The sequence below is a fragment of the Danio rerio genome, chromosome 19, assembly GCF_049306965.1.
Source record: "Danio rerio strain Tuebingen ecotype United States chromosome 19, GRCz12tu, whole genome shotgun sequence".
Classification (NCBI taxonomy): Eukaryota; Metazoa; Chordata; class Actinopteri; order Cypriniformes; family Danionidae; genus Danio; species Danio rerio.
Window position 1 is genome coordinate 46,463,023 of NC_133194.1, and position 24,952 is coordinate 46,487,974.

Below are 24,952 nucleotides of genomic sequence, written 5' to 3' on the forward strand. Positions count from 1 at the left end.
TAAAACCATATTTTTTATATATTTTTTGCAAAGAGACACAATTCACAACGACTGTTAGACTTTTTTTTACAGCAAACTCCCCAAATTAAATTCCCTAATTAAAAAAGGAACCCTAAAACAATTACACGATTTCTCATGATAATACCAAGCCATTAGAAAAAAACTTAACCCTGCATAAGTCTAAAATTGAATTCTTAACAGTCTTAAAAGGGTCTTAAATAAAGTCCTAAATTTGACTTGAAACCTGCAGGAACCATGTATAAAAATGTACTTTTCAAATATTACAGACATCAAACTAGAGAATAGGACAGAGAAAAATATCTATCACCACTGCATTAATGCAATCTAAGAAAGAAATTAAATAAAGAAATTCACAATCGTATCAAACAATATGCCTTACATATTTGTTATACTTAAAATTCCCTCGCATAAGATGGTTGAATGAGTGGCTTTATGTCATTCAAATGAAACAACTACATCTTGAAACCTCTTTGGAGTCTGGCATGTTAAGTTTAAGTTAGTCCTTACTTTTATTTCTAACGTATATATTGATGTTGCTGGCTTTGTAAAGTAAGTGTGAGTATTGTTTATATGCTTAATATATTGACCTCATTCTAAAATGCGGAAGTGCGCCTGTTTTCGTGATTGTTTTAGAACTTCCGATTCAGTCGCCTATGTGAGAAATGACTAGGAATAATAAACGGCAGAAAATGGTCAAACTACTTGCTCTACAAACAAATGTTTGCATGATTGTACGGATCAAGTAGAATAATATAATAAGAAAATATCAAATTGCAACATCAAACAGCGAAATGAGCAGTTTTTAACGTCAATGGAAGTGAACGAGACCGGAAGTCTCGAGCCAAAAAGATTCAAATGGCAGCGCCTGCTCGTTGTTGAAGAATAAGGTGAATATCAGGGATGTCTAAACTCGGCCCTGAAGGGCCAGTGTCCTGCATATTTTAGTTTCAACCCCAATTAAACACACCTGAACCAGCTAATCAAGCTCTTTGTGTGCAAGAAACTTCCAGGCAGGTGTGTTAAAGGAAGATAGAGCTAGACTGTGCAGGACACAGGCCCTCCAGGATCAAGTTTGGACAGCCCTGATTTATATGCTACATTCATTTTCTTGTCGGCTTAGTCCCTTTATTAATCAGGGGTCGCCACAGCGGAATGAACCGCCAACTTATCCAGCATGTTTTCATGCAGTTGATGCCCTTCCAGCCGTAACCCATCTCTGGGAAACATCCACACACTCATACACTACGGACAATTTAGACTACACAATTCACCTGTACCGCATGAAACCGGAGCACCCGGAGGAAACCCACTTCTTGCTGTGAGGCGACGCCACTACCATATATGCTTCATATGTTGTCTATGTCTGTTTATAGAGACAATCCCTGCTTTTTCATTATTATGATTGTGTTGTTTTGTTATTGCAAATGTTAAATAAAATATTAAAATAAAACATACCCCGCATACAGTTGACGGGAAATTTATTAGCCCTCCTGATTAAATTTGTATTATTTTAAAAATATTTACTAAATGCTGTTCAAGGGAGCATTTATTCAACACATTTATTTTCAGTAATAACTCATTTCTAATAGCTTATCTCTTTAACCTTTGCCATGATGACAGTACATAAAATTTTACTAGTTATTTATATTTACTAGTTATGTTGCTTCAGTATTTCTACATAATGTTCTTTCTTCATGATGCCATCTATGCTGTGAAGTGGACCAGTCCCTCCTGCAGCAAAACAGCCCCACAACATGATGCTGCCGCCCCCATACTTCACAGTTGGGATGGTGTTCCTAGGCTTGTAAGCTTTCCCCTTTGTCCTCCAAATGTAACACTGGTCATTATGGCCAAACAGTTCAATCTTAGTTCCATCAGACCACAGGACATGTCTCCAACAATTAGTCTTTTTCCCAGTTTGATTTAGAAAATTGTAATCTGGCTTTGTTGTTGATTCTGGCTTGTTGATTTTCCCATGTTGTCACACAAGGAAGCAGTGTGTTTAAGGTTTTCCTTAAATACTATTCTACAGTTGTGCCTCCAATTAACTCAAATGTTGTCAATTAGCCAATAAGAATCTTCCAAAACCTTGACATCATCATCTGAGCTTTTTCAGAGGCATAATAATCTTATTGTATATAAACTGGACTTTCAAGAAAAGTTCAAACAATTATCTCTCATTATTCTGCTATTAAGCATAACAAAAACAAATGTGATAATCCTTACTTACCTACAAGAGAAAAAGTTCAGTCCCATTAACATCTGACTTTATTAAATGGTTATGTGCCTTTTTATACAGTGTATGTAAACTTCTGGTTTCAACTGCATATGCACGGATATAATAAAGCTTCCTTTAGAATATATTAATCTAAATTTATGAGGCGTGTACTCGTATGTTAAGCCCTGAAGGTCTAATGATACATATTCAAGTATAACCCTGTGCCATAGTGACTTGAAAGAGGCTGTATTTCTTCCAAAACAGTTACAAACTTCTTGTAAAGTATGTTCTTATGTTTATTCATAATCATTTAAAAACTTTAATCTTTGTAACATATATCATTGTACAAAGAATAATAGTTCAAACTTATTTGTATTGGTTTCGCAAATGGATGGTCAAATGTGACAAAAATGTCCAGAAGACATTTTAAAATGTTATTGAGCCAGAGCAGAGAAGCTTTATGTCCACAGTTCTTCAGTACAAGAGATAATAGTTAGATATTGTTCACTTTTACTTTTCCAGAGGACTGATGTGTTCATGCATGCGTTCATTCTTATACACACATTCTTATACACACACCTTGGGGAAATCAGAAGATGCTTGACATTCCTCAAATATCTCTAACAATCAGCAGCAATGCAGATGATGTTTCAGTAGCTTCAATTTTGTAATAGTGTAAATAATCATTTTATTTTTTAAAGATTTTTGCATGAAGTATATATTTTATATACAGTTGAAGTCAGTGCTATTAGCCCTCCTGTGAGTTTATTTTGTTTCTACATCAAATATTTCCTAAATGATGTTTAACAGAGGTAGGAATGTTTCACAGTATTTCCTAATATTTTTTTTTTTTTTTGGAGAAAGTCTTACTTATTTCATTTCAGCTGGAATAAAAGCAGTTTTAAGCTTTAAAAAAATCTATTTAAGGTCAATATTATTAGCCATCTTAAGCAATATTTTTTTTGATTGTCTACAGAACAAACTATCATTATACAATGACTAATCAACCTATTTAAGTCTTTAAATTGCACTTTAAGCTGAACAAGTGCCAACCTGACTTTATCAAGTATGACATGTTGCTGGATTAACATCTATGTTGATTCTGGAACATCATTCCCATCAGCCTATCAGAATTAAGGATATGTTTACTGTTTATGTTAATTTTAGGCTTAGAGTTTATGCACTTCTGTTGTTATCCTTCCATTATTCCCCTTCGATTTTGCGAATAATGTACAGTTATGTTTGGGTTTAGAGGTCGGGAACAGATGTAGATAAAATTTTCCAACTAAAATTATGTTTCAGGATCAATATGGATGTTAATGGATCGCATTGCGCTTGGCAAAATCACGACATGCGAATACTAGTATCTTAAAAAATATCTAGTCAAATATTACGCACTGTCATCATAGCAAAAATAAACAAAATCAATGAGTTATTAAAACTATTATGTTTAGAAATGTGTTGAAAAAATCTCTGTTAAACAGAAATTGGGGGAAAATATACAGGAAGGCTAATATTTAATAAATAGTTAATTTAATGCGTCTTTAATAAAGATTAATAAATGCTAGGTTGTTGTAACCCAACATAGAGTCAAATATGGACAAACTCAACATTGTGTTAATGTTTCAATTAATTTTCAATTAAATTTAAGTGATACTTTAAGGTTGGTTTTGTCCATATTTGATCCAACATTGTGTTACAGCAACCCAGCATTCCTATAGAGTGCACAATAGCACAGCTCATAGTGAAAATTTTATATATGACATAATAGGAAAATAATATATAATGGGAAAAGTAATTATATATTTAACTAAAAACAGAAAACTATGCGTTTTTATGGTATTTTTGGCGTTTTAAGGCATTCCATTATGCAAATTTAAAATAATAATTACATGTCTCTGCTTGATGAACACAGACTTTTATGAACTTTCTGAACTTTTATGTAACATGACAACATGCTTTTGCTTAACAGAAGTTCATTATTTAAACTAGGGCTGCACAATATATTGTTTCAGCATCGATATCATAATGTTTAAAGCTGCAGTAGTCACATCGCAGAATCTACAATATTAAGTTGGGGTTATAATTAACCAGGAATCACAGTTCAGAACATGTTATTTTACATTTAATTACTGAATTTCTCTACGTCAGCACTGTTAGACTCCACAAAAGGCCATTAAAGTGCTGTTTCTTTTTTTCCCCTCTTTTTTTCATCAGTGCTTTATTTGTGTATTGTATTTTGCATATTTTTGGATAACTTCGTATTATTTATGCAAATGCGCTCCCCTACAAAATCACCCCAACCAATGTAAAACTTTAAATTCTTTCCAAATAGTTACTCAAGTCATATTGTGAAATTATATTCATATCGCAATATCCATCGCAGAAAAACAAAATATTCCAATATCGTGCAGCCTTAATTGTAAATTAACAGTTTTTGTATTTGGTCATTCACAAGTGTTTTCTGTTTATTTACGGTTGTGAATTGCATTATGGGATGTTGATCTCTGCTCTGTCGACTTTTGATGTTAAAATTTTAACTCTACAGTTTAACAAAGTGACTTTTATTGACATTTCAGTTGTTTGAAATAATAAATATAATGTCTAATAAATAATATATAGAGGAATGCGTCTGTAAAATAACAGAAAATATGCTGGCAATCTATTATATAAGGTTTTTGTAGCGTAATATACAACACCAACCCAGACAATATATCACTTTAAACTATTAAAATGTTCATCAAAGTCACTTTTTGGAACTTTTCAAGGTTAATAGTTGTTGAAAGAAAGATCAAGATCTCATAATGCAATTCAAAAGCAGAAATAAATGGAGAAAACTAAAAACATGAATTACAAAATACAGAATACTGCTCATTTAGGGATATATTTTTTTACAGTAGAAGTTGATTTTTAGATCTGTATGAATAGGGATTGTTTTGACAGCATTGCCGTCTGTACATGAATATGCAAAGGTAAAATATTTCCATTTTTAGAAAGTCATTGTTGTGTAAATGTTCCCTAAAGCTGCAACAAACCGCACTAAATGAAGAATGAAGAACATGACTGACCTTTAGTCTAAATAAACATTTCTAGGCAGAAGTTTTTACTTTTTTAAGAAATATAGTGCAAAATATATTATCATCCTATTGGATATACAGTATAGACCTAAATTATACATTTTTAATAGGAGTTGATGTTATAAGTGCATAATCATATAGTATATTTTTTTACATTTAGATCACTTTTACCATCACTTAAAGCTCACAGTTAATTTTTATAATAAAAGATTGTAAGCAAATCCAAAATTTAAGTTTTTTAGATTTTTTATCGTGTATAATATCACCATTCATAATAAAAATGACATATTTAATGGGATATTCATACAACATTTAAAAAAAGGATATAGTTTAACATATGATGTAACATACAGTTGAAGTCAGAATTATTAGCCTTCCTGAATTATTAGCAACCCTGTTTATTTTTTTCCCCAATTTCTGTTTAACGGAGAGAAGATTTTTTTCAACACATTTCTAAACATAATAGTTTTGATAACTCACTTCTAATAACTGATTTATTTTAAAATGGTGTTTAAAAAGTTAATAACTACTTTTATTCTAGCCGAAATAAAACAAATAATACTTTCTCTTGAAGAAAAAATATTATCAGACATACTGTGAAAATTTCCTGAATCTGTTAAACGTCATTAGGGAAATATTTAAAAATGAAAAAAAATCAAAGGGGGGCTAATAATTCTGACTTCAACTGTATATTATCATAATATTGGATATAGGCCAATAATATATATAGATTTTTAATAGGAGCTGATGTTATATAATGTACTGTACACGATCATATTTTAACATTTAGATCACATTTACCATCACATAAAGCTCACTTACAGTTCATTTTTACAATATAAGACTGTAAACAAATACAAAACTTCTATTTTTTTAGAAGCCAAAATTCACTTGTAACACTCAAAATACTAATTTTTGCGTACATTTTTGGTCATTTATCAGTTATTGGCTGTAATATGAACAAAATTATCAGCTCTTTGGTATGAGCCATATTGGCGCATCCATCTACATAATCACTTTTACACACTTTTTGGTGGACAAAAATATTATGATGCTGAAAATGTTTCCTTAAAGGTCTAATGCTTTATTCTTACAATCATACACTGGCTGCTTTAACTTTTGTCCATGTTAAAAGGTTGTTGTTTTTTTCCATATTAGACCCAACATTGGGTACTTGCAACAACAGCCCATCATTTTTTTGTGTATTTTGTGTATAATAACACAGCTCATAATAAAAATGATATATTTATTGGGGTATTTATACAACACCATTTTAAAAAGGATATAATTCAAGATATTACCCAAAATATATTATCATCATATTGGATATAGGCCAGTATATATATATATATATATATATATATATATATATATATATATATATATATATATWTTTTTTTTTTTTTTTTTTTTTTTTAATAGGAGATGATGTTATATAATAAATGTGCATGATCATATACTATATTTTACATTTAGATCACTTTTACCATCACATAAAGCTCACTTACAGTTATTTTTTTATTTGTATAAGACTGTAAGCAAATCCAAAATGTCCGTTTTTCATATTGTACATAATAATTTTGTGACCCACATTCACTTGTAACATTTAAAACATAAATTTTTGTGTACATTTTTGGTAATTTATCAGTCATTGGCTATAATATGAACATAATTATCAGCTTATTGGTATCAGCCATATAGATGCATCCATCTACATAATCACTTTTACACACTTTTTGGTTTTTGGTATTGGTATTGTGTCACTGAAAATATTTCCTTAAAGGTCTAATGCTTTATTTTCACAATTTGGCTACATTTGTCCATGTTAAAAATGCAAAAATAACAATAATAATACACAAATAATAATAATAAATAAATAAGTTGCTATTTTTTTATCTGTCTTGCATGGAAATCATGTAAGATTTTGCTCAAATGATTTATTGATTTTGCATTCCTATTTCAGTCTACCACTAATCTGTTACTACACTCTAAAACATAACATGATCAATAAGTGACATTTTGATGTCGCTTTAAGTAATTAAATTGAGTTAATCATGTTTAACCAGCTATTTTAAGTCAGTTTAACGCTAATTAACTTAAAATGGCTTGTTAATTAGATTGAACTTAAAAATGTAAGGCAGCCACTAGTTCTTTTCTTCTCCTTTTTGCAATGAAACAACACCCTCTTAGTACAACGTCGTGTTTCAACAAGAGCTAAATTAAACTGTCATATAACTCATGCTCAGCCATATGTAGGAAATGATGAAAGATGACATTTCAGAGATGCACATGTCTGTTCATGGTTAACCTGAGCCTCACCCACCAAAAGAATCAGTGCAAGTGGAGATTTAGCAGCTGCAGAATGATCATTTAATATTTCAACTCGAGTTGTGCAATGTTTTAAGACCACGATGGCACTGTGAAGACATCCTGAACCAAACCCTAGCCAAAGTCCTACTTGATAACAAAGAATTCAGTGCGCATTTCAAAGACCAACAGGCCTGCTTATATAAAATACTAATATTTAATTCAGGTTTATTTGTGTAGCGCTTTGTCAATAACTAGCATTCTAATGCAGCTTTATAAAGGTGCTGGTTATTATACTGCAATCTAAATCAGAGGTAGATAAGGTGTATAGGGTGGACAGTACAGCTGTCAATCATATACATAATAATCTGCAGTAATATACTTTTTCAAAATATAATATATGTTTAATGGAGTGATCTGGTATTTACAATAATAAAGAACAGTTTGTGTATTGCTTGAATGAAAAGATCTGTCATCGCTTACTCGCCCTTTACTTGTTTGGTAGCAATTTGAGTGTTGTTTATTCAGATACTAATGGAAGTCAATGGTTACAGGTTTCCAACATTCTACAAAGTATCTTCTTTTGTGTTCAACTCAAACTGGTTTGAAATGAGTAAAGGGTGAATAAACGATGACAGACTTTTCATTTTGGAGTGAACATTACCTTTTAGAGTTTGTTCTGTTCATATTTCCTAATATGTATAATAGTTTATAATATTGAGTGATCAGTAGGCCTACACAGACTCTGTGACCGCTAAAATCTGCAGATTTTTTAGCCCATGGAGTTTATTTACTTATGAAAATGTGAGTAATATATATATTTATTCAGTTTTCATATTCATTAATATTATTGAATAATATGCAGATGCTTTACATTAATGTATATTGCCGTTTGTAACATAATAATTTCTGTCTTTTAGTAGATATATTATGTGAGATTTTGTTTATCAAACAAGTGGTTCTAATTGGATGTGTATTGTTAACTTTTATTATCTATAGTATATATTACTGCTGAGAGACAGATTAATCATGAATAATCACATACAGAATAAGTTTGTTTTGACGTAGGCCTATTATACATGGTAAAAAATGATATGATCAATTAGTCCTGACAGTATATGTTTTAGGTCATTGTAACTTTTTAAACAAAGTCCTAACTTAATTTAGGACCTTTAGTTTAACATAATATAAGTCCAGTGGACTCATAAGGTTAAATTGATACAGCTTAAAAGTTTAACGTATATATTTGTGTGTGTGTGTGTGTGTGTGTGTGTGTGTGTGTGTGTGTGTGTGTGTATGTGTTTATGTAATACACACACAAAAGCAAAACTATATATTTTTTGTATATAGTTTGTGTCATATATATATATTTAATGTTATATATAAAATAAATAAATATTTTTATTTAAACATAATAATTATATATATATTATAATATTAATATTATACGCATTTAAATATCTATGCAAAATAATGTATAGTTTTGCTTTATATATATATATATATATATATATATATATATATATATATATATATATATATATATTAATGCCTAAATATAAATCAACATTCTCTCAAATATATTATATATATATATATATATATATATATATATATATATATATATATATATATATATATATATATATATAATACACAGGTATATTATTTCAAAACAAACCCTTTTGGGGGGATGTGATTAATCGCAATTAATTTTTGCTCAGCATTAATATACATAAAGCAAAACTATATGTTATAATTATATAAATTTTTAAAACTAAATGTTTGTGTGTTTAATTAAATACACACAATGAGTATAAATAACACACACACACGTCAAAACAAACGTTTTTTCTTTAAGTGTATTTTTGCCCAGCAACAAAATAAAATGTATAAATACACTTTTTTGTCATGTTTTTATTTATTAATTTTTCATCTGTTAAGTTTGTAAGTACTATTTTCTCAAAATAAAGAAAAAAAATTAAAAGAAATGGCAGTAAAAAGTCTGTCTGGCCCTGCTGAGCTGATCAGTCATCATTTGCACACAGCTGTCAGACTCCTCTCCGTCAAGTTATTCGAGACTCCATTGTTTTAATGTTTACTTCAAAACTCATATGAAGTGATGTACACAGAGCTAACCGTCCAGAATCCGCTTCAGGTAAACAGTGCAAACAACATTTCCACCGCTGTCAAAGCTCCATCTGCTCTTTCGCTCTTTGTGTGTGCAGTAAGTTGAGACTCTCGTTCTTACCTTTACGCCTGAAGTTGCTGCTGCCGAACAAACTTTATTCCCGTCCCGAAACAAAAACTCGGTCGTCTCTCCCCCGGTTCAGCCAACACATTCGCGATACATTCCTGATGTCTGTGCAAAAGAAAAACCCCACCCAAAATTATTGAGTTTAAAAGCAGCCCTGGCGAAACCTGTCCGCGCTCGGCCGAGTCCTGCCCAGCAAAAACTCTCGCTTCCCAAAATGATCGACTCTGAATCTGACTCCTCCCTAAACACATCTCCGGCGTCACCTACAGCCAAACTACACATACACTGAAACAACAGGCTTTTTACAACAACCTTTCTATCTGCATAACCGGCGAAACACGTCTAATAAATGCGCACTTCATCTCCCAGCGCGCCCTGCTCTTCCTCTTCCTCTTCCTCGGACAGATGGTGGATTGTTGTGGCTCGCGGGACAAAAGACGTGCACGGGTTACGATATGTGTGTGCATGATGATGGTATATAGAAGATTAATTATTGATTCAGAGTTAGTGTTTTACCGTGGAATAACAACGCTCGTGTCAAAACAAGCGCCCGTGCATGATCAAACAATGAGTTTACCAATGAAAAGCATGAAGAACAAAAAGTTTTCAGGGTTATTTTAGACGTTTTGTTCACATTTCATTTTAAAGGGATAGTTCTCTTTATATTTTTAAAAATGACTTTTTCACCCTCAAGTGTTTGAAACGAGTTTTCTGTTTGTGTATTAGAAGAGAAGATATTTTGAAGAATGTTAGAAACCAGTAATATTCAAATTATTTTGGCCTGAGAAATAGTTTTCATCAAATGAATCTACCAAGAAGATTTTTGATTACATTTATAATAAAAAAACTATAATATATAAAAAAATTACCTAAAAAATAAAATGTAATTTTGATTATATAATTATGAATATTATTAAAACATTTTGTCAATAATCAAAATAATTTTGATTAGGATTATTTAATAATTATTATTATTTAAAAAAAACTAATATTCAGACAATTATTTGCATAAAAAATAATTTACAATAAAAAAATTATAAAAAGGTAATATTCTAATAATTTTGGGCATAATAGATTATTTTCATCAAAAATCAAACATTTTGATTATGAATATATTATTATTATTTTTATTTAAAATCGATGACATTCAAATTATTTTTAGCATAATAAATCATTTTCACCAAAAATTCTACCAGTTTTGATTATAACTATTTTTTTTATTGTTCAAATTACTTTTGATAATTCATCATACAATCATTTTTATCAAGAATAAAGCATCATTTTAATTATGATTATATAATTATAATAATTATTTAAAAATAATATTCAATAATTAACACTAAATCATTTTGATCAAAAATCTACCACAATGTTTATTATTATTATATAATTATTTTATAAAAACTGTAAAATTCAAATTATTTTTTACGTAATCAAATCCTTTTTATCAAAAATTCTACCACAGTTTTAATTATGATTATATAATTATAATTATTATTTTATAAACTGCAATATTCAAATTATTTTTGGCATAAAAAATTATTTGCATCAAAAATCAAACTTAATTTTAATTATTATTATTATTAATAAACTGTAATATTCAAACTATTATTGGCATACAAATTATTTTCATTAAATTTCAAACATAATTTTGATTAGAATTTTATAATTAGAATTATTAAAATAAATTATTATATTTAAATTTTTATTGGCATAAAAATCTTTTTCATCAAAAAATCTACTGTTTTGATTGTAATTATATAATCATTATAAAAACTAATTTTCATCAAAAATCAAACATAATTTTGATTAAAATTATTATAAAAAAAACTTAATATTAAAATTTTTGACATAAAATATAAATTTCATCCAAAAATCTAACATAATTTTGATTATAATCTGTAATTATAATTATTATCAAAATATATTTTCATAATAAGCCATGCAGTGTATTTTTCGCTATTTTAAAAAATATACCTGTGCAACATGAGACTTTTTGTGGTCCAGGGTCTCGTATTTGATCTTACAACCCATATAAAAATAACATACACGTTTAGAAAACAAAGCAATTTGGTCAATTGTGTAATAATGTAGAAAGATTGTACTAAAACAATCAATACAATTTATATTAATTCAATTTATTACATATTACCAAGAAAAACAAGAAAAATTACTGTAAAAATGTAATTAATTTTATTACGTTATTAAGAGTAGGCATATAAATCTAATTAATTTGGTTACTGTATTTAGATGTATTGTGTTATAATACTGTTATAATGTTTATACATTTAGTTTGATACAAAATAAATGTTAAGTGATATTAAGTAAAATATATAAACCATTTGAATAATAAAGTATACAAAACAGATTCAAAACATTTATTTTAAATCAGCATGTTTTAAATTTCAGTTATGTATTTAATGTTGCGTTAAGTTGGATTTAATTTATTACAAACAATTCAGTAATATCTAAAAAATATTTTAAATAATGTGTAATAAAACATATACAGTTGAAGTCAGAATTATTAGCCCCCCTTTGAATTATTTTTTATATATTTCCCAAATGATGTTTAACAGAGCAAGGAAATGTTCACAGTATGTCTGATAATATTTTTTCTTCTGGAGAAAGTCCTACTTGTTTTATTTCGGCTAGAATAAAAGCAGTTTTTAATTTTTTAAACACCATTTAAGGTCAAAATTATTAGCCCCTTCAAGCTATATTTTTCTCGATAATCTACAGAACAAACCATCATTATACAATAACTTGCCTAATTACCCTAACCTGCCTAGTTACCCTAATTAACCTAGTTAAGCCTTTAAATGTCACTTTAAGCTGTATTGAAGTGTCTTGAAAAATGTCAAGTCAAATATTATTTACAGTCATCATGGTAAAGATAAAATAAATCAGTTATCAGAAATGAGTTATTAAAACTATTATATTTAGAAATGTGTTGAGAAAATCTGCTCTCCGTTAAACAGAAATTGGGGACAAAAATACACACAGGGGGCTAATAATTCAGGGGGGCTAATAATTCTGACTTCAACTGTATTTACATATTCATATTTTCTTAAATATAGAAATTCTTTAATTTTCACTTTGATTTTGTTTTATTTCACATTTTGGTTGGCATGCTTATTTTTATTAAACATTAAACCGATTAAAAAACTTATAGGTGTAGTAATAGATGTATTATTTTTATTAAATAATTCATATTTTCTGACTTTTCAAACATGCTATAAAAGTATAGTTACAGTTTCATTTTAAGTGTGCTTGATTTATTGTGCAAGCTTTGCACTAGTAGACATCTCAAGCTCAATCCAGTACATGCTTTATGAGGCTGCAATGATTACGAGTTACTTTATTACAGTTGGTGTAAATAAGTGCACATGCATGGCAGTACTGTACGTTAGTATGCACAGGGGTGGAGAAAGTCTGAGGATTTTTGCTCCACCCTACAACATTTCCCAAGTATTTCCTAATTCTGCCAGACTTTCTCTCTGAGCGGTGGAGAGCATATCGCTTTGGGTTTCTGCAGGATTATTGAGCTGATTGTTTGTGTGAGAGCAGTTTCGTGTTGTATGAGCATTTATATGCATGTGTGTGTACAGGTTTATGTGGTTTACAGGGACTTAAAGTAGTATAATGACATGGGTATGACCTATATCAAGGTGGTTTAAATACCTTGCTTCCCCTGTAATTCCCCTGTGTGTTCCCTGGGTTGGGTTTATGGGTAGTGGTGGGAATATAATAAGTGCTATGTACAGTTTAAATTACATTACACCTACACTGTGGGTTCCACATAATCAATTTGTGTCGGGATGACATGAGGGAATTAAGTTAACTGATTAGTTTTTAGAAATTAAAGTGGATTGAACATACAAATATTAAAGTTGTTCCCAAATAAACCTTAAGAATTTTGTTGTTCATCATATTTAGTCACAAATAAGTAGTTAGAAATGTCAAACATCATTTTGTGAGTGTATGGCGAGTCCCTGTAAACCATGTATACAAGTAAGTGTGTGTGTGTGTGTGTGTGTGTGTGTGTGTGTGTGTGTGGTTTTGTCTCAGGTGAGGGAGTGTGTGTGAAAGGGTGCGGCTCCTGAAGAATGTGCCAGCGCAACTGAGAGATGTTCACCACACCCGACACACACACACATAAACACACACACAAGCAGACTTACCGTTCTAATGTGTACATAACCTTGCTCACATTCACTTGAGGTCATGCGTGCCACAAAAAATCATTACTCGAACCACAAATATGATGATATAAATATGCAAATGCTCTGTTGACTACAACTGAAACCACATTTGTAACGTTTAATAAATCTTGGGTCAAATAAAATTAAACGTATACAAAACAAAAGCACATTTATTTTATGTTAACTTGTCGCTATTGACATTATGTATTATGCATAAAAAATATTTTCATCAAATATCAAACATAATTTTGATTAGAATTTTATAATTAGAATTATTAAAATAAATTATATTATTAAAATTTTTTATTGGCATAAAAATCTTTTTCATTACAAAATCTACAGTTTTGATTATATAATTATTATAAAAAAAAACTAATATTCTAATTATTTTTGACGAAATTTAAATTTCATCTAAAAATCAAACATAATTTTGATTATAATTATATAATTATTATAAAAACAAATATTCAAATTATTTTTGACATAAAATATAAATTTCATCCAAAAATCTAACATAATTTTGATTATAATCATATAATTATAATTATTATCAAAATATATTTTCATAATAAGCCATGCAATGTATTTTTCGCTATTCTCAAAAATATTCCTGTGCAACATGAGACTTTTTGTGGTCCAGGGTCTCGTATTTGATCTTACAACCCATATAAAAATAACATACACGTTTAGAAAACAAAGCAGATAAATCAATTATGTAATGATGTAAAACGATTGTACTAAAACAATCAATACAGTTTATATTAATTCAATTTATTACGTATTTCCAAAAAAAATTACTGTAAAAAGGTAATTAATTTTATTAAGTTATTAAGAGCCTTAAACTATTGCTATTGACATTATGTACTTAGTTTAACGTGAATAAATACAAAAATACTAATTATTTATTGATGAAATGTTGGATTAAGTTGTATAGAATTTATTACTGCTAAAAATCAATAGTATCTGAACAGTGCTATATATTATAACATATGTACATGTTATACTGTATGTACTACAAGAATGTGTAAAATTCATTCATTCATTCATTTTCCTTTTGGCTTAGTCCCTTTATTAATCTGGGGTCGCCACAATGGAATGAACCACCAACTAATCCAGCATATGTTTTACGCAGCGGATGCCCCATCCAGCTGCAGCCCATCACTGGGAAAATGTGTAAAATTAGGACGTATGAAACTATATGGACACTATATATAGCTTGAAATTACTTGAACAACAAATACTCTGTTTACTAAAACCACATTTGTAACATTTAATAAATCAATAAAAAGTCAAATAAAATGAAACATAGACAAAAAGTACATTTATTTTTAATAAGTTAAAAATGAATTGTTGCTATTGAAATATTTCACATTTTTATTTAGTAAATGTAGTAAAACAATAATAATACTAAAATAATAATGTATAATAAAACAGACTTTTATTTCTTATACGTATTTCTCATAATATTTCTTATTTTCATTTAGTTTACCTTGATGTACCAAAATAAAACTAAAATAAAGAAGTTTAAAAACTAAAAAGACAATATACACTCACTGGCCACTTTATTAGGTACACCTTACAAGTACCGGGTAGGACCTCCTTTTGCCCTTAGAACTGCCTTAATCCTTTGTGGCGTAGATTCAACAAGGTACTGAAAATATTCCTCAGAGATTTTGCTCCATATTGACATGATATGGATGTCGCAGCAGAAATCAAAGACTCATCAGACAGGGCCTGTGCCAACTGTAGCCTGTCCTTAGTGTGGTCCTCTGCTGCTGTAGCCCATTTGCCTTAAGGTTGGACGTGTTGTGTGTTCAGAGATGCTCTTCTGCAGACCTCGGTTGTAACGAGTGCTTATTTGAGTTACTGTTACCTTTCTACCAGCTAGAACCAGTCTGGCCATTCTCCTCTGATCTCTGGCATCAACAAGGCATTTGCGCCCACAGAACTGCCGCTCACTGAATATTTTCTCTTTGTCAGTCCATTCTCTGTAAACCCTAGAGATGTTTGTACGTGAAAATCCCAGTAGATCAGCAGTTTCTGAAATACTCAGACCAGCCTGTCTGGCACCAACAACCATGCCATGTTCAAAGTCACTTAAATCACCTTTCTTCCCCATTCTGATGCTTGGTTTGAACTGCGGAAGATCGTCTTGACCATGTCTACATGGCTAAATGCATTGAGCTGCTGCCATGTGATTGGCTGATTAGAAATGTGCGTTAACGAGCAGTTGGACATTCTACCTAATAAAGTGGCCAGTGAGTGTAGATGTAGCTTGAAATCAAAAAGTGTTAAGGAAAATATTATTATTATATTTCAACTATGGCTGCCGGGAAAATATTTCTCATTTTCATTTTGTTCACATTGTTGTACTAAAATAAAAGTAAAATAAAGGAGTATAAATCTATATAGACGATAAAGATATGGCTTGAAATGTATATTTAAGTTAAATTTATTTATTCATTTATTCATTTTCTTTTCGGCTTATTCATTTTATTAATCAGAGGTTTCCACAGTGAAATGAACCACCAACATATCCACCATATGTTTTACACAGCGGATGCCCTTCCAGCCGCAACCCTTCACTGGGAAAAAGGTTAAATATAATATTATTATTACTATTAGTAGTAGTAGTATTATCATCATCATCATCATTATCATATATCAACTATACCTATAATTTTATTTCATTTTGTTACACTTATTCTAACAAAAATAACATTTAATACAAAATGTTTATATTATTATTAATAATAATATATTTTAAAAAAAACTAAAAGTTACTACAAAAAAATCTCATTTGTGCTAAGAATGACACTGCTCTGAAGCACTCCTTCAGTCATAGTGAAAATCTTTATTGACTTTTCAGTTTCACCTGCATGTAAAGTGAATGTGTTCATGAGCCTGGGTAAATGTAGGCCCTGTAAACAAGCAGGGGAATAAAACAAATAATATTCAGGATTATAAAAAGAGGCCCATCTCTTAATTAAATAAACAAAAATATACCTCACATTGTATTTACTATGATCACAACATGTAATTATTAATGTGTTCATAATGTCTCCTTAGTTAAAACAGAACATTATAGCAACAACACGACATATATTCACCCAAAACGGCCAAATTCACACAATTTGATCACCAAGTGGTTGGAAACATTATAACATTATAATAAACATTATAGTTTATTTTGTCTGTTGAAAAGATTAAAAAGATTATATTTTGCAAAATGTCTGTTAATGTTATGATTTGTTTTACACATATTTGACAATAAAACTATGGAAAATTGTGCGTTAGGTTTAAGATTCTGTCAGCTTCAAAACTGAAATCTCTTTTAATTAAAATGTTTGCAGTACAAAAAAAGATTACATTTTGAAAAAATTCTTTCATTAGTGATAAATAAAAACACTAAGTCAGATTTCCAACATTCTTCGAAATATCTTCTTTTGCATTCAACACAAAGCAGCTTTGGAACAAGTAAATGATGACATTATTTTCAAAACCGCTGAAAATTGTGAATAAAATAAAGATTTTTTAAGCATCAAAACTGAAATCTCTTTTATTTAAAATGTTTACATACAGAAGTTTACAGACGCTCAAAAAAAGGAGCATAACTATTTTAAAAAAATGTCTGGTGTTAAATCAAACTAAATGTTTACTATTTTAGGTTCTTTAGGTTTTGGTTTGGGTCTACTTCCACAAGCTTCTACAATAGTTTGCAGGAATTTTGGCCCATTCCTCCTGACAGAATTGGTGTAACTGAGTCAGATTTGTTGGCTGTCTTTCTTGCACAAGCTTGTTCAGCTCTGCCCACAAATTGTCTATAGGATTGAGATCAGGGCTTTGTGATGGCCACTCCAAAACATTCACTCTGTTGTCCTTAAAGCAACTAATTTGGCAGTATGCTTAAGGTCATGGTCTGTTTGGAAGACCCATGTGTGGCCAAGTTTTCATTTCCTGGCTGATGTCTTGAGATGTTGCTTCAGTATTTCTACATAATGTTCTTTCTTCATGATGCCATCTATGCTGTGAAGTGGACCAGTCCCTCCTGCAGCAAAACAGCCCCACAACATGATGCTGCCGCCCCCATACTTCACAGTTGGGATGGTGTTCCTAGGCTTTTAAGCTTTCCCCTTTGTCCTCCAAATGTAACACTGGTCATTATGGCCAAACAGTTCAATCTTAGTTCCATCAGACCACAGAACATGTCTACAAAAGTTATTGTTTTTCCCAGTGTAATTTAGCAAATTGTAATCTGGCTTTGTTGTTGATTCTGGCTCGTTGATTTTCCCATGTTGTCACATAAGGAAGCAGTGTGTTTATGGTTTTCCTTAAATACTATTCTACATTTGTGCCTCCAATTAAGTCAAATGTTGTCAATTTTTTATACAGTGTATGAAAACTTCTGGTTTTAATTAATTAATTAATTTATTTATTTATTTATTTTGAAGGATTTTTTTATAGCACGAAATAAAAATACTATGGAAGTCAGATATCCAACATTATAAAAATATCTTCTTTTGCATTTTGAAACAAGTCAATGATGACATTATTTTCATTTTAAGGTGAAATATTCCTTCAAAAGCCCTAAATTGTGTTTAAATTTTAGGATTTAAGTTCTATGAAGCAGAGGTTTGTTGAGGAGAGCAGCCAAGCTAGAATATGTTGAAAGCCTATTATTTCCAGGCTTGTTTTAATAACCTAAACACGTTTTAGCCTGCCGTCCTGATCTGCACTCCTCAGTGATCTTTAAAACAGTGCTCTTTATTCTCCTAAACCCGGTGTCCTTTTGCTGTCTGGCAGAGTCACTCCCACAATTCCCTTCTGCTGCTGTAATATCACACCTGTGTCTCATGTGACACACGGTTCTCTTAAACACACAGATGCACTCTCTTCATTCACTGCACTCATGATGCTCCCTCACCAGGTTTAAACTCATTGCATTTGAATATAGTCATAACCACATTTAATGTTTGGGTCTGAATGTGTCACTTGCATGTATTACAGTTGCATCATAAGTAAATATTATGTCCACCCACTCTTTTTTGGAAAAGCATAGCTATTCTAGCATATTGCTACAGTAAATAGCGTGTTTTGGGATATTTTTAGCATGTTAGTAGCATCATAGTGGCACATTTTACCATGTTGCTAGCATGTTACTCTGATATTCAACCTAATGCTTGCTTCTACATAGGATTAACAACACTATTACATATTAATGATAACATTTTAGTAAACATTAACATTTTAATAGCATATTGAAAATTGTAGCATGTGTCAAATTAGCGTGTTTTAAAAACAGTATTGGTTCTTGTTCTATTTTAGAGTATTGCTAGCATGTTTTTGCACATTTATAGCATGTTAGAAGCATCTTAGTGGCACGTTTTAACATGTTGCTAGCATATTTCTCAGATGTTTAACTTTATTGTCTGTTTCTTTATAGCATTAATAACAATTATACATATTAATAATAACATTTTAGTAATTATTAACATTTTAATAGCATATTGCTTGCACATTTTAGGACATTGTGTAAACATCACATGTTTTTAAAATAGCATTGTAGCTTGTTATGCTTTAGAGTATTGCTAGCATGTTTTGGAACATTTATAGCATGTGTTAGAAGCATCATAGTGGCATGTTTTAACATGTTTCTAGCATGATACTCAGCTGTTTAAGCTAATGCTTGCTTCTATATCGCTTTATTAACACCAATACACATATAATAATAACATTTTTGCAGATATTAACTCTTTATAGCATTAATAACAATAATTCATATTAATAATAACATTTTTGTAACCATTAGCACTTTAATAGCATATTGCATTAATAACATAAATACACTGTAAATGATAACGTTTTTGCATGCATTAACACTTCAGTAGAATATTGTTAGCATATTTTAGCACATTGTGTAAAAATTTGCATGTTTTAAAAATAGTTTTTAGCTTGTTATGCTTAGAGTATTACTGCTTGTTTTGGCACATTTATAGCTTCTTAAAAAGCATCATAGCATCACATTTTAACAATTTAATAGCATATTGCTTGCACATTTTAGCATAATATGAACATTTTTCATGTTATAAAAATTTGTAAAAAATATTTTAGCTTATTGTTATGCTTTAATTGTTATTGCTAGCATGTTTTGGCCCATTTGTAGCATGTTATTATTTTGCTGACATGTTAGTGGCAAGTTTTAACAAGTTGCTAATATGATGTTAATATGTTTTAGCATCAGACTTTTTTGTTTGTAGCATTAACATTAATACAATTCAATAACATTTTAGCTTTAACAGTTTAATAAGATATTGCTAGTACACTCTGATCATGTTTTTGGCATGTTTTAAACCAACACAAACATTTATCATGTTACTAAACTCTTGACATGCTTTAGAGCCCTGCTAACATGATTTGCCACATTTATAGCACGTTTTATCATTTGGATAACATGTTATTGGCATGTTTTATTAAGTTGCAAAGGTTTTAGCAATTGTTTTTTATCAATAATAAACTTTAAGAAAATATAACCTGTAAGCATGTCTTAACACTTCAATAGCAAATTGTTAGCATGTTTTAGCACAGTTTTAAAACAAAGCTCATACATGTTCTGTCATGCTGCTAAAGTGTTGGCATGTTTTAAAGAACTGCTAGCATTTACACATTTTAGCATGTTAGCACAATAGTTTAATACAATGATAAGATGTTTAAGCACATTGCTTTTAAATTTCTTGTGTTTTAAAATGTAGTGAATATGTAATAGCTTGTTTACATGCTTCAAAACATTGCAAGCATGTTGAGAATAATGATTTAGGTTTTATTACATTAATAGCATGTGCTATCATGTTTATTGCACTCTGTTAGCATGTTTCTAGCATAGCTATGTAATAACTTGTAGCATGCTTTAGAACAGTATTTCTCAATTCCAGTCCTCATGGCCAGCACTTGTAGCATAGTTCTCATGTTTGTTATAACTTAACAGTCATTTCTCAGCAGGATATTCCACCATGATTCCAGTTCAAAGTGAGTGTACAGTTTGTTTCGCCTAAAACTCATTTTACTTTGTGATATTATGTCATACTTCTCTAGTACGTGTCATCTGTGTGAGAAGACGCTGCAGGCAGTGGTGTTGTGTAAGTCTGTAAGTGTGACACATTCTGAAGTGAAGTAAACAAGTTATTTAGGGACCCTTTGTAGTGGTTATCTGAATAATTATGTTAAATAAGAGCATGAACCAAACTAGAATCAGTGCTGATATCATGTTTCATTGCATTAATTATATTTAAGCACTGTTGATACCATGTTTAAGCACATTCTTAGCATATTTTATATTTTACAGTTGCATTATATAAGTAAATATTATGTCCACCCGTTCTTTTTTGGAAAAACATAACTAATGTTCTAGCACATTGCTATAAGGCATGTTTTGGCATATTTATAGCAAGTTAAAAAGCATCATAGTGTGATATTTTTACAGCAATAATAACATTAATGCACATTATTAACATAACTCATACATGTCCTATCATGCTACAAAATTGTTGGCATGTTTTAGAGCACTGCTAGCATGTTGTATACATTTTAACATGTTAGCACTATAGTTTAATGCAATGATAAGATGTTTAAGCACATTGCTTCACATTTCCTTGTGTTTTAAAATGTAGTAAATATGCAATAACATACTTCAGAACGTTGCTAGCATGTTGACAAGAATGATTTACCATGTTTATTACAGTAATAGCATGTTGCTATCATGTTTCTTGCACACTGTTAGCATTTTTCTAGCATGTTTAAAACATAGTTAATATGTAATGACTTGTAGCATGCTTTAAAACAATGTTTCTCAATTACAATCCAACTCATGGCCAACATTTGTCTAGTAATTCCTCAGGATATTCCACCATGATTCCAGTTCAAAAAGAGTGTACAATTTGTCTAAAACTCATTTTACTGTGTGATTTTATGTCACACTCATCTAGTAAGTGTCACCTGTGTATGTGAAGACGCTACAGGCAGTGGTGTTGTGTAAGTATGTGAATGAACATTCTGAAGTGAAGTAAACCAAGGTATTTAGGGTCCCTGTGTAGTGGTTATCTGAATAATTATGTTAAATAAGAGCATGAACCAAACTAGAATCAGTGCTGATATCATGTTTCATTGCATTAATTATATTTAAGCACTGTTGATACCATGTTTAAGCACACTCTTAGCATATTTTATATTTTACAGTTGCATTATATAAGTAAATATTATGTCCACCCGTTCTTTTTTGGAAAAACATAACTAATGTTCTAGCACATTGCTATAAGGCATGTTTTGGCATATTTATAGCAAGTTAAAAACCATCATAGTGTGACATTTTTACAGCATTAATAACATTAATGCACATTATTAACATAACTCATACATGTCCTATCATGCTACAAAACTGTTGGCATGTTTTAGAGCACTGCTAGCATGTTGTATACATTTTAACATGTTAGCACTATAGCTTAAAATGTTTAAGCACATTGCTTTACATTTCCTTGTCTTTTAAAATGTAGTAAATATGCAATAACATACTTCAGAACATTGCTAGCATGTTGACAAGAATGATTTACCATGTATTATTAAATTAATAGCATGTTGCTATCATGTTTCTTGCACACTGTTAGCATTTTTCTAGCATGTTTTAAAACATAGTTAATATGTAATGACTGGTAGCATGCTTTAAAACAATGTTTCTCAATTACAATCCAACTCATGGCCAACATTTGTCTAGTAATTCCTCAGGATATTCCACCATGATTCCAGTTCAAAAAGAGTGTACAATTTGTCTAAAACTCATTTTACTGTGTGATTTTATGTCACACTCATCTAGTGAGTGTCACCTGTGTATGTGAAGACGCTACAGGCAGTGGTGTTGTGTAAGTATGTGAATGAACATTCTGAAGTGAAGTAAACCAAGGTATTTAGGGTCCCTGTGTAGTGGTTATCTGAATAATTATGTTAAATAAGAGCATGAACCAAACTAGAATCAGTGCTGATATCATGTTTCATTGGATTAATTATATTTAAGCACTGTTGATACCATGTTTAAGCACATTCTTAGCATATTTTATATTTTACAGTTGCATTATATAAGTAAATATTATGTCCACCCGTTCTTTTTTTGGAAAAACATAACTAATGTTCTAGCACATTGCTATAAAGCATGTTTTGGCATATTTATAGCAAGTTAAAAAGCATCATAGTGTGACATTTTTACAGCAATAATAACATTAATGCACATTATTAACATAACTCATACATGTTCTATCATGCTGCAAAAGTTTTGGCATGTTTAGAGCACTGCTAGCATGTTTTACACATTTTGACATGTTAGCACTGTAGTTTAATACAATGATAAGATGTTTAAGCACATTGCTTTACATTTCCTTGTCTTTTAAAATGTTGTAAATATGCAATAACATACTTCAGAACGTTGCTAGCATGTTGACAAGAATGATTTACCATGTTTATTACAGTAATAGCATGTTGCTATCATGTTTCTTGCACACTGTTAGCATTTTTCTAGCATGTTTAAAACATAGTTAATATGTAGTGACTTGTAGCATGCTTTAAAACAATGTTTCTCAATTACAATCCAACTCATGGCCAACATTTGTCTAGTAATTCCTCAGGATATTCCACCATGATTCCAGTTCAAAAAGAGTGTACAATTTGTATAAAACTAATTTTACTGTGTGATTTTATGTCACACTCATCTAGTGAGTGTCACCTGTGTATGTGAAGACGCTACAGGCAGTGGTGTTGTGTAAGTATGTGAATGAACATTCTGAAGTGAAGTAAACCAAGATATTTAGGGTCCCTGTGTAGTGGTTATCTGAATAATTATGTTAAATAAGAGCATAAACCAAACTAGAATCAGTGCTGATATCATGTTTCATTGCATTAATTATATTTAAGCACTGTTGATACCATGTTTTAGCATATTCTTAGCATATTTTATATTTTACAGTTGCATTATATAAGTAAATATTATGTCCACCCGTTCTTTTTTAGAAAAACATAACTAATGTTCTAGCACATTGCTATAAGGCATGTTTTGGCATATTTATAGCAAGTTAAAAACCATCATAGTGTGACATTTTTACAGCATTAATAACATTAATGCACATTATTAACATAACTCATACATGTCCTATCATGCTACAAAACTGTTGGCATGTTTTAGAGCACTGCTAGCATGTTGTATACATTTTAACATGTTAGCACTACACTCAAAAAAATAGCTCATTAGGTTAACTCAATTGAATTGTGTGCAGGTTTTCCATCCAATAAGTATGCGTAGCCCTAACCAAAATAAAGATCATTTACATAACGAAAATAAATTGAGTTAGTCCAACTCAATTTTATCAAATATAGCCAAGCAAATAAATATTCATTTAATTAATATAACTGATTTACATTCGTTCAACTAAATATAAATTAATTAATTGGAAATATTTATTTTTCATTTGATCCCGTTACTACACACACACACGCCAAACAATGTTTTTTTTTTTTTTTATTATTGGAAAAACTTTTAGAAACACTTTAACAGATCTTGCATCTGGTGTGAAGTAAATGTATCCCATGTTTTCCAAAGCATTAAACACATTAAGGGAGTAGAGGCACCAGCAAATGATGCAAAATGTAAACATTCCAATAAATCTGAATGCTAGCTTGATCAACATTCAACTTAATTATAACATGCATTAAACGCACAATATATATATATATATATATATATATATATATATATATACATACATAAAAAACGTTGAACAATAGAGGCTGAAACTAGTGCTTGTTTTACTTGACTAATTTGAATTGTAACAGACAGTTT

At 30.3% G+C, this 24,952-nt stretch overlaps 1 protein-coding gene across 1 annotated transcript in view; it reads right to left on the reverse strand.

Moving 5' to 3' along the window:
- Positions 1–10,261, reverse strand: part of fam83hb (family with sequence similarity 83 member Hb) — a 28,462-nt gene extending 18,201 nt beyond the window's left edge. The window contains exon 1 of the mRNA NM_001365994.1: positions 9,875–10,261. The gene's annotated coding sequence lies outside the window, so the exon portion shown is untranslated. The remainder of the gene's footprint in view (positions 1–9,874) is intronic.
- Positions 10,262–24,952: the final 14,691 nt, after the last annotated feature.